The sequence below is a fragment of the Gobio gobio genome, assembly GCF_949357685.1.
Source record: "Gobio gobio genome assembly, chromosome: 14".
In the NCBI taxonomy this organism is placed as follows: Eukaryota; Metazoa; Chordata; class Actinopteri; order Cypriniformes; family Gobionidae; genus Gobio; species Gobio gobio.
In genome coordinates this window covers 21,659,257-21,684,235 of record NC_137107.1, presented here as the reverse complement: position 1 = coordinate 21,684,235, position 24,979 = coordinate 21,659,257, and the positions used below count along the sequence as shown (strand labels likewise).

The 24,979-nt window shown below is 37.6% G+C and overlaps 1 protein-coding gene across 1 annotated transcript in view; it reads left to right on the top strand.

Annotated features, from left to right (window-relative positions):
- Positions 1-24,979, top strand: part of taok1b (TAO kinase 1b) — a 56,272-nt gene that overhangs the window by 1,305 nt on the left and 29,988 nt on the right. The gene's annotated exons all lie outside the window — the stretch shown is intronic.

Here is a 24,979-nt window from a genome sequence, read left to right as displayed (position 1 = left end):
TATTATATTGTGCTTCCTCATTATATAAATTATCCAGGCCTCTGTTATGACAAGTAATCAGTTGATTAAAGTGCTGGTTTATCGAGCTGGGTATTCCCTTGTTGTGAGCTGCATTCAGTGACGCGCGCCGCATTCCTCATCTCGCAGTGTTGACATTGCGTAACACGCACTGGACTGGCCATCAGCCCCTGTGCTCTTCTCTATACCTATTTAAAGCGTCATTCGTGATCGTCACCTGGCCTAGGGACAGTACAGGTCACCTATCAGCGTAGTTATCGTTATTTAATAGATCACTTTCAAACAGCATCGTCTCAGAGCTGAAAGAAGCTCAGCCTGAATATTGATCGCCTATTTGAGTCTGCGCTGCTCTTCCCGTTCTTTGTCAATGTGGATCTATCGGTGTGTATATATTCGAGATTCGATGTGCTTGTATGGAGTTTAGAAACCGTTTGCATGTTAAACTATCTCTAAATCCATATCACATTGTGACAATGGTAGATATTGTTTGTATTTTGTTTAGCAAAGGGCATGCGCTTGTTTTTGTATCTGGTTGCAAGCGTTTTAATGTACATACTGTTACTGCGTATTGAATGCCTAGTGTGTTTTCTAACCATTTTGGGTACACAATTGTGTCCCTAAAATTGTTGTAATTTAAAATTTTATTTTTGGGAGCAATTATTACATAGGGCTGCACAATTTATCGAATTTCTAATCGTTATTAAAATGACAGAAGACACAATTATGTAATCGTTCAAAGGTGCAATTACAAAAAAAAAGTCCACTTACATTATTCTGCATGCTTAAAATTTTTTTTTTTTCTTTCTTTCCACAGGTTAAGTTTTTTCCCCCCGTTTTAATTTATTTTCAGTGTAACATAATACCATGCATATTTTTTTAGTGTTGTCAAATGATTAATAATCGCATCCAAATCAAGTTTGAGTTTACATAATGTGTGTGTATACTGTGTGTATGTATATTTGAATACACACACATGCATATTTTATATATAAATATAACACATTTTTCTTAAGTCATGCATGTGTGTGTGTATTTATATATACATAATAATTATTCACAGTACACACTTATTATGTGTAAAAAAAAAACGTTTATTTTGGATGTGATTTATCGCGATTTAATCATTTTTATCAGCACTAATAGTAATATTTTTACCTTTAAAAAAAAGAAATCAATCATGTCAGAAATCAATAATGATATTTTCAATAAATGTTTTAATAGGTTGCCCTGCTGTAGGCTACCCTCTAGTTATTGCAATGGCACGAGTAAGCAACAGCAATTACTTCTCTAGATCATCCATTATAAATCACTTTTTATTTGAACTGTTCATCAGTTCTCCTTTTTTCCTTGGCCTTGATTGTAAATGCTGAATGTTCCTCGTTCACTCGCCCCTTTCTCAATGTTGTATTTTCTTAATGATGTGTTTTATTCCTTCTGGCGTTTAATATTTTGATACTCATTGTGTGTTGACTGAGTAGACTCATTTTCAGTTATTTATCTCTGTAATGAAAACGGATGTCACACTGCTTTGGCTAAAGTATCTGAGATAAATAGCCATTCAGTATCACTCCTTTTTACATGTCAAGTTAGGCCTATATCAGCCTTTGTTTCCAGTACTGTTTCTGTAGAGAGAACTAACACTTCTGGGAATGGGAGCATGACAGTCATTTATAAGAGATCACGCCCTTGCCGTCATTTGATTGACTTTATCTAACTGAAATAAGCATCCGTATACGACATGCACAGCATATTTTGTACAATCTCACACAGGCTGTTCTGAAATGCCGTTGAAGTTTAGTGACGCAGGCATTTATCTAGCGTAGCAGATGGGAACTTGATGAGTGTGTGAGAATGTCACCTTTAGAGAATCAAACTGGATACCTGCACCAGGAAGGAGGAACCTTCTGTCATGTGAACAGTTTTAACATCAGAGATCTTAATCAATACAGGAGGATTCCAGTGAGAAACAGTCATGCTGTTTTGCACAGACAAGCTGGAAATAACACGTCTGGTGTTGTCTGGTATCGTTTTGGCTCCTTGTAAACAAATTCATTATGACATTCTTTATCTGATAAAACGACTGCATGGATTTTGACAACATTGTCTGTCCATATAGTTTTATTAATGTGATGAGGGAAGTGGAACCGGGAGGATGCTAATGTTAGCTAAACCATGGCTGGCAAACTTGTTGACGCCACATTTTTTAAATCTAATCACTGAGGGAAACATTATCGGGAAATAGCTTACATTTTGGTCCTCCTCATGCAAAGATATTATAGCTAGAGAAAACCAAGAATGTACTGGACAAGTTGTATGAACTTTGATTTTGGAGCTTGACAGCTTTGGGCACTCTAGGGCTGTGCGATTTAATCAAATTTTTTTTAAATTTGACTTTCAATGCTTATGAAAACACGGTCATCGTGCAGGATCTGCTTGACGCTCCGAGACGGGGTGAAACATGGACAAGCAAATAAGGATGAGGAAATTTTCACAGCACCGGTGTTAGCGATAACACCAGAGGGAGAGGGTTATTTTGAAAATGAATGCACTTTTCACTTTCGCTTTTGAATTAGCAATCACGCATATTCTGTGTATAGGCCTATAATTCGCAGGCATCAAGGAGCTGCTATCGACAGGGTTGGGTACCGAACTCGGTACTTTTAAGCGCAATTACACTACTACCGAGTACCGATTCACATTAAATCAATTGGTACCAAATTTCGGTACCTGAGAACGCATCTCTGTGATATAGACTAGTGTCTGTGAAAATTAAACAGTAAAAAGACTTTAAATACGAATCCTGCATGTCCTGCATGTCTCTGTGTGAATGAATGGCGCTGACACGCAGTTTAATTTACCTTACACACACAAAGAATTGCGCGTGAAGGTTGCGTTTTTCCATCTCATACATGAATGCATGTCCGATATCTCCAGAGGCTGTACAGTAGAATTTAGATACGTCTCAGTGTAATAATAATATTAACACTAATATAATAATAATAAATTATTTTTTAAGAAATAAATCACAAATTTTCTTCCATGTTTTAAAGTAGGGATGAAACGGTATGGAAATTTAACATCACGATTATAGTGACCCAAATTATCACGGTTATCAATATTATCACGGTTTTGTTCAAACGAAATGAAAGTGTTCAAAAAGAACAGATGCACACACTTAAAACATTTCAACAAGTTTTATATTTGAAATTCAACAAACAACAAATAACTAAAGCAGCTCTAAGCACTTTTTTAAGCTAGATTCTGTGGGATTTCCTTACTTAATGGCCGTCATCAATAGCAACGCATAACACATAAATAATAATAATTTGTCGTAAATATAATCTCTAATATTATCACTGTAAATATATTCCCAAGCAATATTCTCATCAGTGTTCTATCAGACACATTTAAATCTAGCATATTTTGTGTTGGAGCCCAAACAGTATCCTAGTGAAATAATGCATATCCATATTTCCATATGATTTGACAGTTTATTTTATTAAATATCAAAATGTGTGCATCATACCTGACACCTAGATGAACACTTTACAGTCTTTTTATGACTGTCATTCTCTTCAAATGCTATTGAAGTTTGAAACGTGTATAACGTTACCAATGTTGTATGTAACTTTACAGGCGGTCCCTAAATTCGCCAGCGTTATGCCAGTCATATCAGATGCGCTGTGGTTCTGCTGTGTTTTTTTAAAACCATTTTCGCTGCTGAAATAGAACAAAAAAAGTCATCCACTTTATGATGAATGAATCTCCTGCGTACAGCACACGTTTATCTCTGCTTTGAGTGCAGATTTCAGCGTGTGAGAGCGGCGCGCGCTCTGAACAAAACTCCGCTAATCTGAACGCCTCTGATTATGAGATATTGCATTCATAAACTCAATAGAAGCACGTGTAAGTGGCTAGTGTGCAGCCGAAATAACGTTACACTCGCAAATGGCGGTTGTTAATGTCAAACCCTGATTATTATCCCTTAAATGTCACCCTAGTCTTGTCTGAATTTGTTCGTTCGCTTCACGTTATTATTTCCCAGACGTAGGTTTGGTATTGAGGTCAAAGTCCACTTGCCTTGCGTTCGTAGTTTTGAAGTGTTTTCCCTATTACAGCGACTTTCTTCTGGCATGTTTGCAGACAGGGTGACCATCTTAGATTAAGTTTCCCTCAGGACTTTTGTAAAAGCCAAAATATGACCACGCCTCAGATTTGGTCCTTTTAGAAGGCAGAACAATCCCCCGAGTGCTGTCACTGCCTTCTGCCATTTCTCCTCATTCAGAAAACAGCGGTGCGCTGCGTCAGACTGACGCTGACTGGACAAGATTTACCGCGAGTTTTCACAACCGTGATAATCACACGCGGTTTTAATGATAATAAAATTTTATACGATATTACTAACCGTCACTAAATTTTATCGTGGTTTATCGTGAAACCGGTAATCGTTTCATCCCTATTTTAAAGGGATGCACCGAATATTCGGCAACCGAAATAACTGGCCGAATAAGTGAAAAGACCGAATAATTTTAACCGAAGAATGACGTTTTTGATGACGCGATCAAATATAGTAACCAGCGCGTGTGAGAGAGAGGCGCAATAGATTAATAGAAAATATTTGTTGCAAAATATTTGTGAAATTCTAAATAATCTTAAGTCTCTCCCTGTACACTCACTGCTGTGGTGGAGCTGTTGCTTAGCCTGCATCTGCACTTTAATAGAGCACCCTCAGTGATTTCAGAAGCAACCCGTGGTGATTTAATTAGGATACCTGTAAGCATAATAGGCCTAAGATAAGATGGCCAAATAAAAATATTTTTATTTGACACTTTTTTTATAAAATATTATTTTGTTATATTGTGCTTTGTTTGTATAATGTCTGCTGGAATGCTAAAAAATGTTCAGTGTTAAATAAATATTTTTAAATTGTAGTTTTGTAATTAGGGATGCTCCGATCATGCCAGAGATCGGTATCGGCCGATAATCATATTTTATGACTCGATCGGTACTCACTAACTTGGCCGATCTCACGAACCGATCGCAATTTGATGACGTCATCGCGTGAGGCCGTACATGACGCGTGGGGTAGTAGCAAATATTCAAACGAGAGCTTTGAAGGCAGAAGTGAAGAAGGATTCCATGTGAACAGCAGTTGAACACGGGTCAGTTGGTCCTATGGGATGGGCGAACGCCGTTCGGAAGAATAGCGGAGTACGCAGAGGGAGCTGATGCAGGGAAAGTGCATGATACAATTTGTCCCAAACTTGACACATGCTTTATATTAAGAGCTTTAAAATAACTGGTAAGATATTGTTAACACGTATAGTTTAAAACAGTTCGCCCTGTCAGACGCTCTGAGAGATACTCTCTTGTGCTGACTGACAGATCAATACCTGCGGTGTTTAATGCGTTTGAAATGCGGTGCTTTCCTCAGTGTATAACTTACATGTCACAGGGATATTCTCCATCTGTAAATGTTAGAAAGTCATGCAAATATGTCAATTTTTCTGTCATGAGACGACGAGCCTTCTGCATGTGAATCTCCGCTAAAATTCAGACTTCCGCGAGCGCCGCCGCGCGCATCAGCGCCAGGGTTGCCAGATTTCACAACAAAACCCACCCGCATTTGGGGGGTAAAATATGTTTTTTTTGGCATGGTTGCCTAGTAAAATTCGCATTCCAGGGGCTAAATATCACATAATTGGGGTCTCTTCATCCCGCGGACATGAAAAACAGCCTGCGGCAACAGTGTTGAAGTAGCCCAATTCCGTGGGAAAATTGCGGACTTGGCAACACTGATCCGCGCCAAACAGACGGAGAGCTATAGAGAATGGGAACGTGACGTCAGCAACGCAATGCATTCGCGGACTTTAGGACACAGACACTACATTAGAGAATGAGTAGTAGTAGAGGTAGACTTTAAAACTTGTATTATACAGTTAAAAACACATTAGAATGGTGAACACTTGCTGTGTTATGAACTGCCATAGCCACTCTTTTACAACCTGCGTGGAAAACATATCTCAAATCACGCGCAATATTTCAGTTTACCAGCTTGGAAATAACAAGAGTAAGTGAAAGTAATGCTACCTTCACGTGCTATCGGAAATTTGACAATTCCCACTTCTGAAGTCGTGATTACGAGCTCATCCCATTCATATTTCGAAAGTGGAGGGCGTTCATGTGCAATTTTTACCAAGGAAACTCCTATTCACGATAATTCAGAGAGCACGTGAAGGCAGCATAACACTCGGAAATAAACAACTTAGCCAAAATGTGTCTTTATAATTTGTATTTATTATTTATAACAGATATATTACAGATGAATATTTTCTGAACCGCTTGAATGTGCTCACACCATAAATAATGCATGAAACGCGTCTGGAAATGCTTCATTGTTCAGCTTCTCTCAGTAGAACGAAATCTTGTACTTGTTCCATTTAAGTCCAGTAAAACTTTTTAGTACTGTAGGCTAAAGCGCTTTCAAATACAAATCATTTCAAAGTTGCATTATGAGCCATAATCTGTTATCCTTTAATGCACGTTAAGGAATTAGGGCGATATGATATAGGCTATGTTGATTGAATAAATGATCCACTGGCTGAGATCAAGCTATAAGTATATTTACTATTTTATATATCAGATACAGACTTTTTAGTTAGGCTATTAAAAAATAAACTGCAAAAGACAAACCAATGTGTGGTGCGATAGAAGGCGGCCGTCTGATTTCTCATTGTATGAAACGTGATGAATATGTGCAATGTCCTGGCCGCACAACTGAGCACTCATGTACGTAAGAGATTCAAATATTAGTCCATTTATTATAAGTGAGTGCAAGCAAGAGTTCTTAAAAAGTATTAAAGTAAATACAGTCGTTTTTTCCTCTGGTGATTCGCATTTGTTATCATTGTACGCTCCTGAGCGTGTCCTAAAACATGGGGGCGACTACCCATAATGCAATGCGCAATGACGTAGTTTCCCAGACTCTATAGGATAGGAATGCAATAATTCTGACTAAAGTATACATATTTCTAAAATATTTGGTGTTGGACAATAAATGTGCCATGTAGAATTTTAAACCTACAAGTATGTATATTTTTATGGAAGTGACCATTATAATTGGGTAATCAAATATAGGCTAATATGCTTTTGTTTTTATTTTCATTTTTAGATCATCGAATTAAAAAACAAAATTATTAATACATGCCTACATTACATTCACTGTATTTGTTTATAGCCTTCTATATCAACATTTTTTTAGGACATCATTGGGCAGGATGTGAAAAAATTATTAAAATAAATAGATTTTTTTTTTTTTTATCCAAATGGAAAAACGTAGAAAATACAGCCCTATTAAGTATCCTGATATGCATAGTGTTATGCAGAAACCCAATTTAAAAGGCATATTAAAATGTTCACTGTATAATGAATAATCTTTGTGATTATTTAGTACCCTGTTAAAACAATTTACATTACAGTACATAATTACCATAAAAAATGTAACAAAAATATAATAATCTGAAAAAAAGGTTAACAGTGATCAGAGAGCTTACAAATCAGTGAAGCATTGGAATCGGAATCGGTATCGGCCGATCACCATGACAAGAAATCGGTACTCTGTATCGGCAGCAAAAATCCTGATCAGAGCATCCCAAGTGTAGAGGTCTTAAATTGACAGCAGCGCAGCCTATAGTGAACACGCTGCCGCATGTCCTTAAAGGGACAGTTCACCTCTAAAAGGATGTTCCAAACCTGTATTCATTTTTTCTGTTGAGCAGACAGACAGCTGATGCTAGCCTTTGCATCCACATTATTATTTCCTACAATGGGGACCAGCAACTGTTTGGTTTCCAACATTCTTCAAAATATATTTTATGTCCAAAAGGATAAATTACTTTATTCAGGTTTAAAACAACTAATGCGTGAGTAATCAATGACATAATTTTCATTTTTGAGCGAACTATTAATAAAACAACAAAAGACAAAAGAAAAAGACAGAGAAAAAGACAAAAGACTGAAAAACTTTAATACGGTAGCATTAATAAGAATCAATGTATATTTTATAGTAATGTCTATGTAGTGTTTTATTTTTACATTTATTCATTCAATTTCATACTTAAATGCTGCTGTACAGCTCTGAGCTGCCAGTGTAAATCTTTTATATATATTTATTTTATATTATACAATACACTAGGAATGTGGACAAGGGTTTTTTTTTTTAAGGAAAGTTTAAGTAAGGTTTTAAAAATCTTTTAAGTAAAATAAAGAAAGAGTATTGCAATAAAAAAAGTATTTTTTCTCCTTAACCTCTTGCTGTTCCTGTCGCCTAAGAGTAGAATAGCAAAAAACTGATGTGACAAGACATCAGAACCGAACCGAACCGAAAACCGTGGTTAAAAACCAAGGTATGTATTGAACCGTGGACTAACTGTATTGTTGCATCCCTATTCCGTACAGTCTATTCTTTTGCTTTTGGGCGAATCTCCAGTTGTCACTGATAATGTCATTTTGGCCTTTCTGGATACAATCCGCCATCAATATAAGTTTAATTACTCCAGCTGCTGTGAGAAAAAGCTTTATATGATCCGCTGAAGAACATGCAGTATACATGCTCCTCATGTGCGATTACTACTAGCCGGAGTCTTTCTTATGTATACACACGTGACGTAATGACGCAAAGACATGCTTGAATTTCCTGTGGAAACCATACCACTCTAATTATAACACATTATTACAAGCTTACCGTTGTGAATGGGGCTAAGGTAAGGATATAATTTTGAATACTGGCTTGTTGTGTACTTGCTCAAAATGATTTTGGATCATTTTTAACCAAAAAACAAGTTACGGACTGGACTGCAGCTTTAAATAAAATATATATATTTTCCTAAATCCAAATAGAAAAATGTAGAAAATACCGATATGTATACTGTATATTGCCATTCAGCCAACAAATATTGAGATATCATTTTTTTGGTCCATATTGACCAGCTCTAGAACACGTTTACATACACAAATATGCTTTTTTTGGGCTTCAAAATCTCAGGTACTTTTCACTCCGATTATAGCTCAGAAGAGCCAGTATATATTTTTTAATATAACTCTGATTTTGCTTGGCTGAAAGAAGATATACACATAGGGTGGCTTGATGGTGAGTAAATTATGGGGTAAGTTTCATTTTTGGGTGAGCTAACACTTTAAGCTTGCTTTTAGGCTTGCTATACTACCGGTTATGAAATATTACATTGGATTAAAGGAGAAACATTGGATTATAAATAGTGGTTGACTGATTTTGTTTTTTTGATGGCCGATATGTTAGAGAGCAAGGTGGCCGATATATATTGTATTTAAATTAATATTAATTAGAAATAAAAAATTTGAAGATTAATAAAAAAAAAACCTTTAAATTAAACGCTTACTTTTGATGGCAACTTCTTGTTTCTGTAATTGTATTACAGAATTTTTCACAAATAAAGAAATATAAAAAAAAAAATGAAGTATAAGGACTGTAGCCACCAGGGCACCCAGTAACCTAATCTGGTACATTTTTGTGCACATTCATATTAAATAAACCATAACTAATGAAGGAGGAGAATAGGAGCGCTGAGGTTCTCAGAGCTGGTGTTAACAGTGCTGTCAAATTAAACATCCCACTTCCAACACATCAGCCAAAAAGAAAAATTATCAGCTAATGCCGATATTTATAAAGTGCCAAATATCGTCCGATTTATCAGCCTTGGTGGCCTTTTAGACTAGTTGGTTGGAAAAATTTCCATTTAAAGTCCCATGGCATGGCATTTTTCTATTATTTTATGTTTCCTGAGGTGTACTTATATTGTTAGTATGATTTTTACATCATAAAATGTCATAATTTAAAAATAAAAGGCTTTTTTTTTTCTATACTGCTGTTTGCCCTGTGGCTGACTGCCCTGTTTCAAGAGGTGTGTCTGCGGTGTGACTTCAGTAAAAACGCCCACTGTTGTGATTGGCTGACATCTAGGGGTGCACCGATCCGACTTTTTCAGTCCCGATACCGATACCGATGCCTGGGCTTTGTGTATCTGTCGATACCCGATACCGATCCGATATATTGTTGAATTAATAATAAACTGTATATCTTCCACCTTATACCTTCCTTGAAGAGACTAAAGGCACCAGACTTTACTAACTAAACATAACTAAGACAAAATAACAGATGTATGTAAGGTGTTGAATTCTTATTTATTTAAAAAACAATTGTGCATTCAAATCTAAAATAGAATGTAATCTAACTTCTTTAAATAAATAAAATGTAGCAGTGGAAACAAAAAACAGTGTATTGGTCAAACATACAATAGTAATCTGACAGTTACCAAAAATTTTTTACACTACAGATAATTGTTTTGGTATATAATCATATCAATATTAAAAAGTAGCATTACAAATTAACAAATAGTCTAATTTTCTACCATATGCAATTTAATAAAAATTTTCAGCTAGCTAATAACAACTTTGTTCTGGTTTCACCTCACTCCAGATTAAATGATTGTAGGCTAGGCCTATTTATTTTACTACACATTGTCAACAGAAATAAGATGAAATACTGTTGATAATTAAAAATAATTCTTACTACCCACTCTTGCTAAAATGGGTAAGCACACTTGTGTTCTCATTTCAGTTGCGTTCTGAGTAAATTAATAAACTGAGTTCATGAGTTCAGTGTTGGACAGATCAGTTGTTCTGGCCAGTCGTTAAAATGATTCGGTTCAAATGAGTCATTAGGTCACGAATTGGACATTAGCAGACGCGTTGTGTGTGAATCCCGTCTGTAAGAACATCGCGAAAGATGTCAACACACAGAAAACACTTCATAACTGGATATAATTTGTCTCCCGCTTATTGAAAGTATGCTTTATGTCAGCTGGTCAGAGAAGAGTCAATGTTTTTTGAGCGCAATTCACACCCAGTGATAATTCAAGGACAAAATTGTCCGAATGTGTCACGTGCAACATGGTTTCGGTCTTCCGAGCTTTTGATTTGGATTAATATGTGAAATATGAGAGCGAACACTGATTATTTTGAAGACCCAGAGAGCGCGCGCGGGGGAGGAGCTCTCAGATCGGTCTCTCTGTCACTCAGTCACAAGCGCAGCATCTGTTCTACATCACTCGTAAATCACAATAACTCATCAAATTAGGCTTTGGCCGTCAAAAAAATGTCAATGCAGGAAAGACCCTGACTTTGCAGTAATACCCTCGAAACAGCGACGAACTAGTTGGCGTGGCAAGCGTGAAATATCTCCTCCACACAGCCGACTCTCTGGCTCGCTCCCTTCTAGCATGCGACACACGTGAAGCTGACGAATGACGTAGGTTCTGCTGCGACGGAAAAAAACACCTGGATCGGCTTGTGGATCTGTTAATTTTTCCGATCCCCGATCCAGCTATTTTGTCAGTATCGCGGCCGATATCCGATCCTAATATCGGATCGGTGCACCCCTACTGACATCACGCATTTGAAATGAGCGGAGGGGATGTGGTTTAACGAGGTCTACGAGGCACAAGCTGCTGCCAGAGAGACGGATGGTCCGGAGTTCACTTCACATCAGTTCTGTCAGTCTCAGTTTAGTGAACTGTTGTAGTTACAGCATATACTTCAGGTTATTAGTCTATTTCTAGTCGGAGGGACTGTCACTCATGTCAGAAAGTTAGTAACTTTAGTAAATTATGGATCAGCGCTGACTGGAGACGCGAACCGTTTAGAACGATTCAGTCCGATTTGGTGAACTGATTCGGTTCACTAAAAAGAACCGGTTCAAAAGAAAGATGTCCGCCAACCGGACATCACTAATGTACCAGAGACTGAGCTCAGCGATTGCTAACAAAGTTATTTATAGTAACTACTGAGTTATGAGAGCGCTGTCAGTCAGCGCAAGTTTATTGTGTTTGTTTCTGAGAGTTCTGAATAAACACGAGTCCCAGTCACACCGAGTCCGTCTTCATCATTATTACCAACTTTGTAACACATGCAAAGTACCATTACAGCGAGATGAACGAGTTACGAGTAAGTGTTGATAATAGCATTATTTTTTAGATATGTTCCTTCCTATCATATGAAAAGCGTCAGTGACGCACGTTGAGTACACAGCGCAAACAAAGACACAACAGCAGTAATCGAATGTAATCCAGTTTATTTTGGGGAAAGCTGCCTTGCCCGGATATGCTCACGCTTACCGCCCTTCTGCTTAATCTCGCGCCGCGTAAGGCGCCTCCGCTGTGGGCCAGATGCAGTACTGGGGGTCGGGGATGTTGAAGGCCGACCGGTCAGTGCAGCCCGAGCTTCGGCGTGTGTGAGGTTTATCTCTAAAGATGTTACTCTGCCGATGTTGAGCAGAAACTCATGACTGTATGCACATTTTAGAACAGATAGACGCGACGAGGACGTACAAAAACACTGACTCACAAGATAGAAAACACGAAAACACCGTTCTGTCTGGAGAGAGAGAAGCCGCAGTGTGTGCACGAATAATAAATAATTAGCTACACATCAGAAATCACTGATCACAGATCAGAAGGAACTGAAAAAAGACTTCTGTTTTCATTTGTACATCCAAACACTGAGAAACTGCCAGCGTTCACTCGTTCACAAGCAATGATCTCTCGAGCGTTTGCATGGGCGTGCTAGATTCTCTGGGCGGAGGAAAGGGAGGTAACCGTTCCTGCTTGGACGTCAAACCAGGAGACTTCAGGATTGGCTCGTCTGGCCTGTCATTTTCTCAAAGGCAGAGAGAGACAGCCAGAACTCGGGTTTACACCGATCAACATTTCTATCCACTTGGGGACAATATTCAGGCTAGGGTAACTCATATTGATATTGAAAAACCTCATAAAATGAAAATTTCATGCCATGGGACCTTTAAACATTTATGAAATTAGTTGTTGCACATCCCTAATATTGACCAAAAATTATTTTTATTATGATTTTTGCCATAATAGAACAGCCATAAATGTTTTTTATTAAAGGAATAGTTTTCCAAAAAATGAAAATTATCCCATAATTTACTCACCCTCAAGCCATCCTAGGTGTATATGACTTTCTTCTTTCAGCCGAACACAATTATATTAAATAATATAATGGCATTGAATTGTAATGGCATTGAACTTCAAAAAGCTCACCCATCCATACGCTATATTGCCCAAAGTTTTGGGACTCCTGCCTTTACATGTGCATGAACTTTAATGACATGCCGTTCTTAATCCGTAGGGTTTAATATGGAGTTGGCCCACCCTTTGCTGCAGCTATAACAGCTTCAACTCTTCTGGCAAGGCTTTCCACAAGGTTTAGGAGTGTGTTTATGGCACAGTCATGTTGGAACAGGAAGGGGCCATTCCCAAACTGTTCCCACAAAGTTGGGAGCATGAAATTGTCCAAAAAAATAAAGCATTAATAGTTCCTTTCACTGGAATAAGGGGCCAAGCCCCACCCCTGAAAAACAACCCCACACCATAATCCCCCCTCCACCAAACTTGACTTTTGGCACAATGCAGTCAGGCAAGTGCCTACCACTTCGTGGCTGAGTTGCTGTTGTTCCCAATTGCTTTCACTATTACCACTAACAGTTGACCGTGGAATATTTAGAAGTGAGGGAATTTCACGAATGTACTTATTACACCATTATTACAACCGCTCACTTGAATACACTGAGATGCTGAGAGCGACCCATTCTTTCACAAATGTTTGTAGAAGCAGGTGCTTGATTTTATACACCTTTGGCCATGGAAGTGATTGGAACACCTGAATTCAGTGATTTGGAGGGGTGTCCCAAGACTTTTGGTTATATAATGTAAATAGAAAGGATAGATAGAACTATCCCTTTAATTCGTCAGGTCAGAGCGGTCACCCTTCCGCCGGAATTCGATTGTGAACGCTGCTTTATAGTTTATAAAGTTTTAAATATGGATATTTTTCTTACAAAAACCCATATTAACCCACTGGAGTCGTATGGATTACTTTTATGATGGGTGGATGCGCTTTTTGGAGCTTCAAAAACGTGGGTTTTATTCACTCCCATTATAAAGCTGGGAAGAGCCAAGATATTATTTAATAAAACTCTGATTGTGTTTGGCTGAAAGAAGAAGGTCATATACACCTAGGATAGCTCGAGGGTGAATAAATTGTGGGATAATTAATTTTTTTTGGGTCAACCCTTTAAAAGGGCTGTGTAAAGATTCTGCTGCATTTCTCCTACATGACATGAGGATGTTTGGAATGGCATGAGGGTAGTAAATAACAAACTATTCCTTTAAGGAAACAATGTAAGTATGTAATGAGTTAGAATACCATGGATAGTTAAAATGCCTCTGTGAGATGAATGTCAGTGGTACACTCAAAAATGCCAAAAAATCAAATTAAACTCTGCTAGACTTCAACTTTTATTTGACTCTTTATTTTGAATTGTTTCAGCAATAGATTGTATAAAAATACATTTCTTATTCTTAGTTATAGTTGGTTTCCAAACAGCACAGCAGAAAACTTTGTGTTAGTTATGAAATACTCCCTTTCAATCTATTTCATAACTCGCTGGAAGTGGAACAAACAGATAGCCTTGATTGTGTCATTTAGCGATTTGTTCATTTACACTCCATGGGAATGTGATATTTGTCAGTCAACAGTTCTTTATGGTGTTGAATCACGCCTGTAACTCAAGGTAAGCTAGATGTGATGGATAATCTCTTTTCGGCTATTGACGTTTTCAATCTATACATTTCCTGTTAGTGCTGTCTGGAAGAATGTCAGTATGCTGGCAATCATTCAGCACTAACGTGACCTCACAGTAAATGACATCCTCCAAAAAAATGTATCTGTCCTAGTTTGTTGTTTTCAGGTTTTTTTAAGAGCTCTTCTCTGTCTACTCTCTTCTGACTGTGTTGTTGAGAAAGTAACAGCACGTTAAGTGATGGCGATTTAATGGTGGTGTGAATTCCTTTCAGAGGTTAAGACCTGGCAAATCCAAACTCTAAATCCACACTGCTTATCGGAGATTAAGGCCCAATAGACCCCTCTCACTTATTTTATTTTTATTTTTTTAAAGCATGTTGTAGGGAATTCCCACAGATACTAACCAGAGATTCCTATCTGTGTCACACTGGAGTTACTAGTCTGTGTCCTACACTCTCTTGCTGAGCTTGTGGCATGTACAGGCCTGCAGCACAACAAAATATTGCTTCTGAACAGTGTTGGGTTTACAGTAACTAGGGATAACTCATTTCGTTTCATTTTCCCGACCGACAACCGCCGCTCATTATCCGACTATTAACCGTTAACTGATAAGATTATAATATTTAATTGGCATTAAATAAATATACAATTGACGAGTGTCTTTGACCCGTTAAAAAGACACTTTTTTTTTCACGGGTTTATTTTACTGTGCAAACCGCAGCATACAGAACAGATCAACAACAGAACCTGGGTTCACACTATATTATTAACCACAGGGCTCGACATTAACGCTTGTCTGCTTGTCTGGGACAAGTGGATTTTTTGAAGGGGCAAGTGAAAGATAATTTTACTTGCCCGACCGGACAAGTAGCCTGATAAAACATCATTAACAAAAAATAACTAGGGAATCACCAAAATGCAAGAACGATTCTGCATTCATTTAGTGTAAGTGGTGAGCGATAGTGGAAGTCAGTTAACTTACAGTAACAGTAAAAATGTAGAAATGTGGAGTTAATTTATATTTATAACATATGATACAATTGCAACGTCACATTACCAAGAGTGCTGTTTTCCTGAATAACATCACGACTGAAAATGACACTGATTTCATATAACAGTTCCATAAACAACTATAAACATTAAGTCACTTACATTTTAGATGCAATATTGAGCATTTTTGTTGTATTTCAGCAGTGAAAATAGTTCCAAACAAAAATCACAGCAGAACGCGTGTCACCCATAGACTGCAAAAAAATATGGACGTAGTGTCCATGACGTCACCCATAGGATTCTGATGAGCCGTTCTGAAGCGCAAAGTATGGACGAGATGGCCGTTGCCATCTTGGCCACGCGTCATCGCGTGTCACTCCCGGATAACAGAAAATGGGTTAAAAGGTGGGACGTGGGCGGAGCTTAAGTGACTAACAGACAGCAGATAAATGGCTATCCACCTGTCACTCGAAGTGGCCACGCCCTTAATTATGCAGAACTTTAATGCTTTATATATAATATATATATATATATATATATATATATAAACAAATTAGTTATAAAAAAATTCACCCCCCTCACAGTTGTCATGAAGGGCAAAATTAGCCGTATAGACCAAAACCACAATTTGTACCAGGCTGTAAACATGTTTTTTTTCTGCTGTAAAGTTGGCCATTTTAACATGGGGCTCAATGAGATTCTGCTCTCTTCTGGAGCCTGTCCCTAGTGGCCAGTCGATGAATTGCAGTTTAAGGCACTTCCGTATTGGCTTCAAGAGAAACTGCGGGAGGTTGCCGCTTGGTGTCACTGCAACAGCGTGTTAGTGAATGATTCACTGTTTTGAATGAATTGTTTGAATCAAAGATTCAATGACCTGTTCGTAAACGACTGCCTCATTCTTGAATGAATCAGCCGTTTGAACGAATCAACTCCATGATTCACATCACTCACCTGCCGCCACCTACTGGCAGTTTAGTTTCTTGTTTAAACATTCTTTCCAACATTTCTTATTTGTATATTCCAAAAATATTTAAAACAATCTCATAACATTATTTAATGCAGTTGTAATTTTTCAGAGTAAATTATTTAATTTGATTGGTAACCAGCCCTATAGTGTCTTATTCTAATTTAATTTATCGATCAAATTTAAGAATATAAAAGGAAAGCTGAAGCATAGCCTATATTTAATAATATTAGGGAAAAAATTCCCTTTATAAAAGGTAAAAATATCACAAATATGCAGATTTAAATATGTCAAAGCTAATTGAACACTGGTGAGAATATTGCTTCAGAATAAATTATATTTACAATACAAAAAAAAAATCAATACTTTTAACCAACTTGGCTCGTTTGTGATTCTATCTGTCATCCTTTCTTGCATTGTCTTGAGCCTTCACTTTATATGCTATATTGTTAGTAGCCTGGATAGCCCACAGTCATTATGCCACATCATATCGCCTTCTGGATGTACAACGCTCTGTAGTAACCTACATTTTGTCATTTTAGAATGTTAAGTTCTACTTCTGTAGTTATTTTGGTTAAAGTAACTCAAAAGTAATACAGGAGTAATGTAACGCACTACAATTCTGAGACAGTAAAATTTCAAGGTAAAGAATGACTTTTAAATAACAGTAACAAGGAATCTATAATGTATTAGAGTTTGGAAGTAACTTGCACAACACTGCTTATGAAAGATCCAAGTTAACACCTTAAGCCCGAAGGCATTTTTTGAGTTGTTTTGTCTGCAGTGACATACACAAAAGTAAAGACTCATAACTCTAAAACTATAGCAGGAGAGTCAAATGGTAGGTAGAATTTGTTAAAACACTTTTTATATTTTTAGAAAATAAAATACTTTTTATTATATTTGTAGAATTTGTTAAAACACTTTTTATATTTTTAGAAAATAAAATACTTTTTATTATATTTGGACAATCTAATGCTGAGAAACTGCTAATAAAAGAAATTGTTTTAAAATATACATATATATATTTTTTACAAATCTTTCTTATTTGACATTCAATAACTGAGGAAGGAAATGAAACATTCTGCTTCATTCTTTTGGTGATGTTCCCCTATATGTGGTCTGCATCTGGATCTCATTTTGTGGTGATAGCATAAAGTAATCAAAAGTTACAGCATTTGGAACAAAGGTAGCCTTTTTGTTCAGTCCTTGACACCCAGACGGCATTTTTAAAACTGTTGTTTTCTGAATGACTTACACAAATTTAGAGACTCATAACTCAAACTATAGCAAGGAGAGTAAAAAAGTATGTATAAATTGGGGTGCACCGAAAATGTTCGGCCGAAAATGGCATTATCGGTTTCGGGCCGAAATAAAAAAAACAGCCGAAAACGTAAACCGAAAATGAAAGTCAACCGCCCCTCCCATCCGTGCGCAAGCACTTAGGTTTCACTCACGGTCGAGCTGTTATCACGCGACGCGTCTGCCTATCAAAGATTAAGCATGTGAGCGGTATGAGAACAAATAGAGACTTATGCAGCTGAACTACCCATTGCCAGAAGCGACAATCCCCTTGACTACTGGCGCGCAAACAAAGTCAGCTTTCCACTGCTTGCGCGGATATCACGCAGGTATTTATCTGCCCCAAGCAGTGTTGCCAAGTCCGCGGTTTTCCTGCGGGATGTTTTTCCATGTCCGCGGGTTGAAGCGACCCCAATTATGTGATATTTAGACCCAGGAATGTGAATTTTAGCAGGCAACCCTGCCAAAAAAACACATATTTTGCCCCGCAAATGCGATTTATTTATTTATTTTTTTTTTTTATTTTTTTTTTCCCCGTAGAACAGTGACAGACAGTGAGAGACTATTCAGTGCAGCATCTCATGTTCTTAATGAGAACCATTCTGTGATTTTGTGTGCAGTTATTCTGATAATTGTGGATCTTTTTTTGCACAACTGTTAAAGGGGTCATAGAATGGTACATGCACTTTTACAAGTTGATTATACGGAAATGTGTGTTGGCAGTGCCTGTACACAACCATCCTATAATGATAAAAATTAGGGGTGTAACGATTCGTTTTAACAACGATACGATTCATATCACGATTTGAGGTTGTCGATACGATTCAAAGACGATATTGGTTCATAGAACGATACGATCCGAAACGATTCGGTGACTTGAAATCGATTCAGTAACTTTTTAGCCAAAAATTGTGTGACTGAAATAAATATCTGGATACTGGTCACTGCAGGTGAAGTTTCCAAGATTCCTGTTGTTTCTTGTAAGGGAATCCGGTATATCAATTAATTATGGATATAAACAAACAAATAAACAACAATTAATGGCAAATGCATTCAAATTTTATTTGAATAAAGTGCAACCAACAGTTTAGGTTGAATTAACAGGAAGTTAACCTTTTCTGCTCTCATTTTCAATATTCAATACATTTTCAATAAAAGCACAGTAAGTGCAACCAACATTTCAACAGTAGGTTAACCTGCTACTTCTGCTTTTGTTATCCAACATAATAATATAACAATATTAATATCAAAAATAAAGTGCAACTAACTTCTCTTCAGGTTTAATTAATAATAGGTTTACCTGCTACTTTTGCTGTTGTTTTTCAACATTAAAATAATACAAATACAATAATATCAAAAATAAAGTGCAACTAACTTCTCTTCAGATTTAATTAATAGTAGGTTTACCTGCTACTTTTGCTGTTGTTTTTCAACATTAAAATAACACAAATACAATATTAATATCAAAAATAAAGTGCAACCAACATTTCTTCAGGTTGAATAAACTGGCTGAACCTGCTACTACTCTCAGTTTCATAAACAAACAATATTTAACAAAAGATAAAATGTAACCAACTACTCTTCAATGACTCTACAGATTTCTTTTTCAAAAATATCAACATGATCTGACCGCAGAACTCTTGTCTGTGCGTTCACAATGTCGCCAGCTGTACTAAAAACTCGCTCTGCTGGCACACTGGTGCCAGGAATGGACAGGTAACAAGCAAGGGTTGAAAGTACAGGTAGCTCTATCTCTTGGTGGCTTGATAATTTCTCGCTCGTTGGCTTCTCCTCTGCCATGCGCCATGCTATGTTTTGTTTTCTCAAGCCCCGTTCACACCGCCAGCGACACGCAGCGACAAAGCGACACAATCCCATTCATTTCAATGAGCGCTGCTGCTGGTGCGTTGCGATGATGTCACAGATAGGCAGACTGAATCGAGTAACGTTTAACGCCTTTATCATTAAAAGTGCTAAGAAAAAACATCCATATAAAGTCTGACGTGCTTAAATCCAATGCGTTATTTCCTATGATCGATACAATCGATTGATTACCTTTTAAAACGATGTTAGATCGATATATGTCGTCCGGAAGGCCAACTTGCCGAGCACAGATCGATGTAGTTAGATCATAGGAAAATAAATCGATACATCGATGTAGTAGATGAATCGTTACACCCCTAATAAAAATACATCCAGTGTTTTTTTTTAATCTCCTTATATGTTTTCCCCTGTCTCAAATCGAGCCGTCTGACCGTGTGACGTTACACGGTGTACGCCCCTCCTAAGATTGTTGATTGACAGCAGCGTTTCAACACGGACCCGCCCTGAGCGAGCTGTCATCAGTCCGCCATTGTTGATACACTGGAGCAGAATGGCGTCTAAGCGATTGTGGTGTTGTGTTGTTGGGTGTAATAATGAACACAGCAGTCATTTTGATGTTCCTAAATCCGAACCGCGTAAGACCCAGTGGCTGCTGAGTTTTGTTTTAGAAGGGAATATTCCCCCCGATCAACGTCAATGTTTGCGCGAATCATTTCTCAGCAGACTGCTTTATAAACGAGCGTCAGTATAAAGCAGGTTTTGCTAATAAGCTGCTCTTGAAAAAAGGATCGTGTTCCTGCTGCACCTCAGGAAGATGTGAGTGTAACGTTTTATTAACCTTTATATTAATCTTTGCAAATCGCTTGCACGCTTCACGATGAATGAGGCTAAAGTTTACAAGGTAAGTTACATTACGGCATGCTTTCTGTGTATGACGTTCTCAATATAATTCATAATCCCACGTTTATAATGAACAACGCGTTATGTTTGTTATTACAAACTGTGTACTCGGGTGATAAAGTTAACGTGGTAACACTACACTAAGCTTACTTTTGTACATGGTTTATAACGGTGTCTGTTACTGATTAAGAAGTAATGTAAAAAAAAAAATCTTATAACATAACATCAATCTGTCAATGAACTAACACATCAGTAAACACAGCAACTACGCTACTCTGCCAGTACAAAGATAGATCAAAGTGACATGACGTTAACCAACCATTCAGAAACGTCCTGTTCGAACTTCGATGGGTTTGTCATCTGTTCCTGGTCCGACTCCGGTTCAAAATGATAAGGTTGCTTAGATGTGTCTTCAGAGACTCCCGTTGCCATTATTTCTCGAAAATATACCCTCAAATGTTGTCAAGGCAACACTCCACGTGTGTTGTGGTGTTGTGTCGGGTCGAACCGAATGCCCCACAGAGCAGAGGGGGCGGGGTCAGCAAAGCTCATTATCATTTAAAGTCACATACACTGAAATGACTTTCTGAAAACTGAGCTGGTTTTGACCAGGTAAATTGAGTGTTTTCTTACAATACTAATGAGAATTTTTAATTAAAGTATATTACAAACTTTTCATTTAGACACTAAAGAATCATATTAACTTGTACAAAAATGTCATTATATGACCCCTTTAAAAAACTATTTTATTTGATGGAACATAAAACTTGAAGAATAATATTATTTGGTATTATTATTTATATTTATTGTTAAAAATATTTTAGGTTTTGTTATGTAACTTAATAAAAGTTTGATTATTCTATTGGTTCGTGAATTTTTTCATTTCAGATCCATTAAATTCAAGCAATTTATATATTCGTTTTTAAAAGGAGCCATTTTCGGTTTCGGTTTTCGGCCAAGTGCATCCCAGAATTTTCATTTCGGTGCATCACTAGTTAGAACACTTTATATTTTTAGAAAATATAAATTATTACATTTGGACAATCTAATGCTGAGAAAGCATATTATATATATTATATAATAACACAAAATAGGTATCATTTTAAAGCCGTTTGTACCGCCAGCGGGACACTTCGGGTTTAAGGCTTTTTTAGGAAGAAGCTTGTCTTCTAGTTAACCATTCAGCTTTACTTAGTGTACGGCCACTCAGCATGCCATGCAACCCAGTTTTTATTATGATATATTGTGCTTATGACTATCTTTGGCTTTGATAATTTGTTTGAAATTCTCCAAATTACCCAGCGCTTAAGTACAGTTTGTTAAAGACAGTATCTATAAAAAGTGTAATTACAATGTAAGCAGATTTAGAAAGTTGAATTGCAAATGACATACAGTGAAAAGATCAATATTGTACATTATAAATATTCTCTGGTGCGTATATTCCCTACTGCCTTATGAATGCTGAGCTGTTTTCTGTTTGGTCCCAGAGGAGCATCAGTAAAGAGTAATTCAGCAATTTTTCTTTGGAGTAGGCTGATGGTGTTTGTTATTTGTGAAATGATTTTTTTTAATGAACTGAATCAATCAATAAAGTCAGTTAATTAGGCTTTCTCAGCCATGTGAGGCACGCTTTTGCCCTGTAGGGCTTGTTTCTAGTCATTACTGTACATGAAAAGCTTAGAATTGATGTTAAATATTGACTTTGCTGTCAGTCAATCACAAAATCATATTTAGCGATGTTATTTATGTTGAAATACTTTCTTCTATCTTAATGTAGATGGATTAACTAAGTAAGCTATTTGTAGGTTGCTCCCCCCCCCCATTTTTTTTTCAAACTTACCATCCAAATCAGCCAAATAAGTGAGTGTTGTAATTAAAACGAAGTTCCTAAATAAAGGCTCATTCGCACCAAGGATGATAACTATAAAGATAACAATAAAGATATTGTTCTCAGTATCAATGAAAAGCAGAGTTCACACTAGAGCCCTGCGCGGGACTGTTTTCTTCATCCCGCTCCCGCCCGCACCCGCCGAATTTCTGACCATTACCGCCCGCTCCCGCAACGTATGTGTTACACTCCCGCCCACTCCCGCAATATGTATGTCCACTCCCGCCCGCACCCGCAAAACTCCGAGAATTTATTCCCGCACAATAATAGAGATGCATTGATTTTGTGTCTTCTCCCGTCCCGCAGTGGAAAAAAAACACGTATTTGTATTGATATTATTAAAGAGATTCATGGGGTTGTTTGTTTCGTTTCCCTGGCCTGCATGTAAAAAAAAAAAAAAAAAGACAAATACATTCAAATATAATTTCGTTTTTATCAAAAACTTTGCACATAAAAATAGACTGCTTTGCAAAACAGAAAACCAGATTGAGAAACAAAAAACAGATCCCAATTCCGTCGAACGTGACCGACTGAAAGGAAACCTGAGAAAACATGCTTCAACAGAACGTAATGTGAACACAAAATAGCAAACGGACATTTAGAAACAATCCATTTCCACTCACTAAACTTCTATGTATTGTTTGTCAAAAACACCAAACAGTCAACTTGACCTGCAGGGAGTGCTGAGCGTTTTTGGTGAGGTATGATCAAGTATCTATGTATTTGCCAGCTGCGCAATATGTGGATACATATAACGTTATACCGCATGACTTTGCCTACCAAAACAATTGAGAAACTTCTCCAAATGTCAGACTTTCCTTGCTTAGCTTTTGTGCTGTAAATACCTCGTTTGAGGTTCTTTTCTACATCATCTATTGACATCTTCTCCATCATGTCGTTAGGCAACCTCCCTATCCCGCCGATTCCCGCGGTGTTTTTTTTAGCCGCCCATTCCCGCCCGCAGCAAAATTCAAACCGCCCGCTCCCGCGAGATTTACGTTGGGTCCCGCGGGACCCGGCGGGACTCAATCCCAATGCAGCCCTCTAGTTCACACCACAGCTATAACGTTAATGGCACAGAGAAACAATATCGTTGGAATCACTTTCAGAACGATTTTTTTCCAGCTGATGAAAGATAAAAACATTGACACCCAATCAGATGCCATCCTGCTGTAACAAACTTGAGCATTTAAAGCAGCAGACAAGCACGTGCTTAGAATGAACGATATAGTTATCTTTAATATTAGGGGTGTAACGCTAGTCAAACCGAACCGAAAAACGCAATAATAATAATATTCACTAAATATATACTAACTTTTGTCTTCCAAGTGCATGTCATGGGACTTGGGTGATCGCTCAAGTTGCATGGTGGAAGGACAAAGAAAGCCAGTTTCCCCATTTAGCCAGGTTGGCTAAATGCTACCTTGGCTTGGAGTCCCAGTAACATCTGTCCCCAGTGAGAGGGTGTTCTCTACTGCAGGGTTTCTCAACTGGTGGGTTGCGAGACCGTTCTAAGTGGGTCGCGGAGTGCCTGAGAAAAATGTCTTGTCCCGATTCAGTATGAAGGCTAGATGTCAGTGTCCTTTTTCGTAGCTTGTTACAAAATAAAAAGACTCACCTCAGAAAACTGAACTGTCCTGTCAGCCGTTATACTGCACTCGTAGCGCACACTGTTCAATTACACGCACAAATGCGGCGACGCGCGCTGTGTATCACCTCATAAAACGCAAGAGAAACTACGAGCATGCAACGCTACGTTGTCAATTCGTAAGTCATGAAATAAAAGTAAAGTACCAATAAATCATGTAACTGGTTCGCCGTGTGTTAGCTGGGAAGGCATGCAGGTATGATGTTCATTCTGTTCATCAGGAGCAGTTTTCCTCTTTCATTAACAGTTCATGTTGGTATTGTGTATTCACCTTGGTAACTGGTGTTTCCATAACCCCAAAATGCCACTTTATTTTCACTGTTATTTTTGTATATTTTTAAACTAATGTGGTGGCTACTTTATTGTATTAAAGGTCCTGTTCTTCGTGATCCCATTTTTCAAACTTTAGTTAGTGTGTAATGTTGCTGTTAGAGCATTTATAATACCTGTAAAATTATAAAGCTCAAAGTTCAATGCCTAGCGAGATATTTTATTTAACAGAAGTTCCCTTTCAAAGCCTACAGCGAACGGCTGGTTAGGACTACATCCTGGTATTTCCTGCTTTAATTACGTCAGTAGAGCAGTATGTCGACTAACCTCCGCCCACAAGAACGTGCGAAAAAGGGGGCGTGGTCTTGTTGCTCCCGCGTGGAGAATAGGAAGTGTTGCGTTCGGTTGCGTTTGTATAGTTTGTTTGTTGCCATGTCGTCGAGACGCTGTTATTTTCATCCCGGAGTCAAGTCAGCTTTGT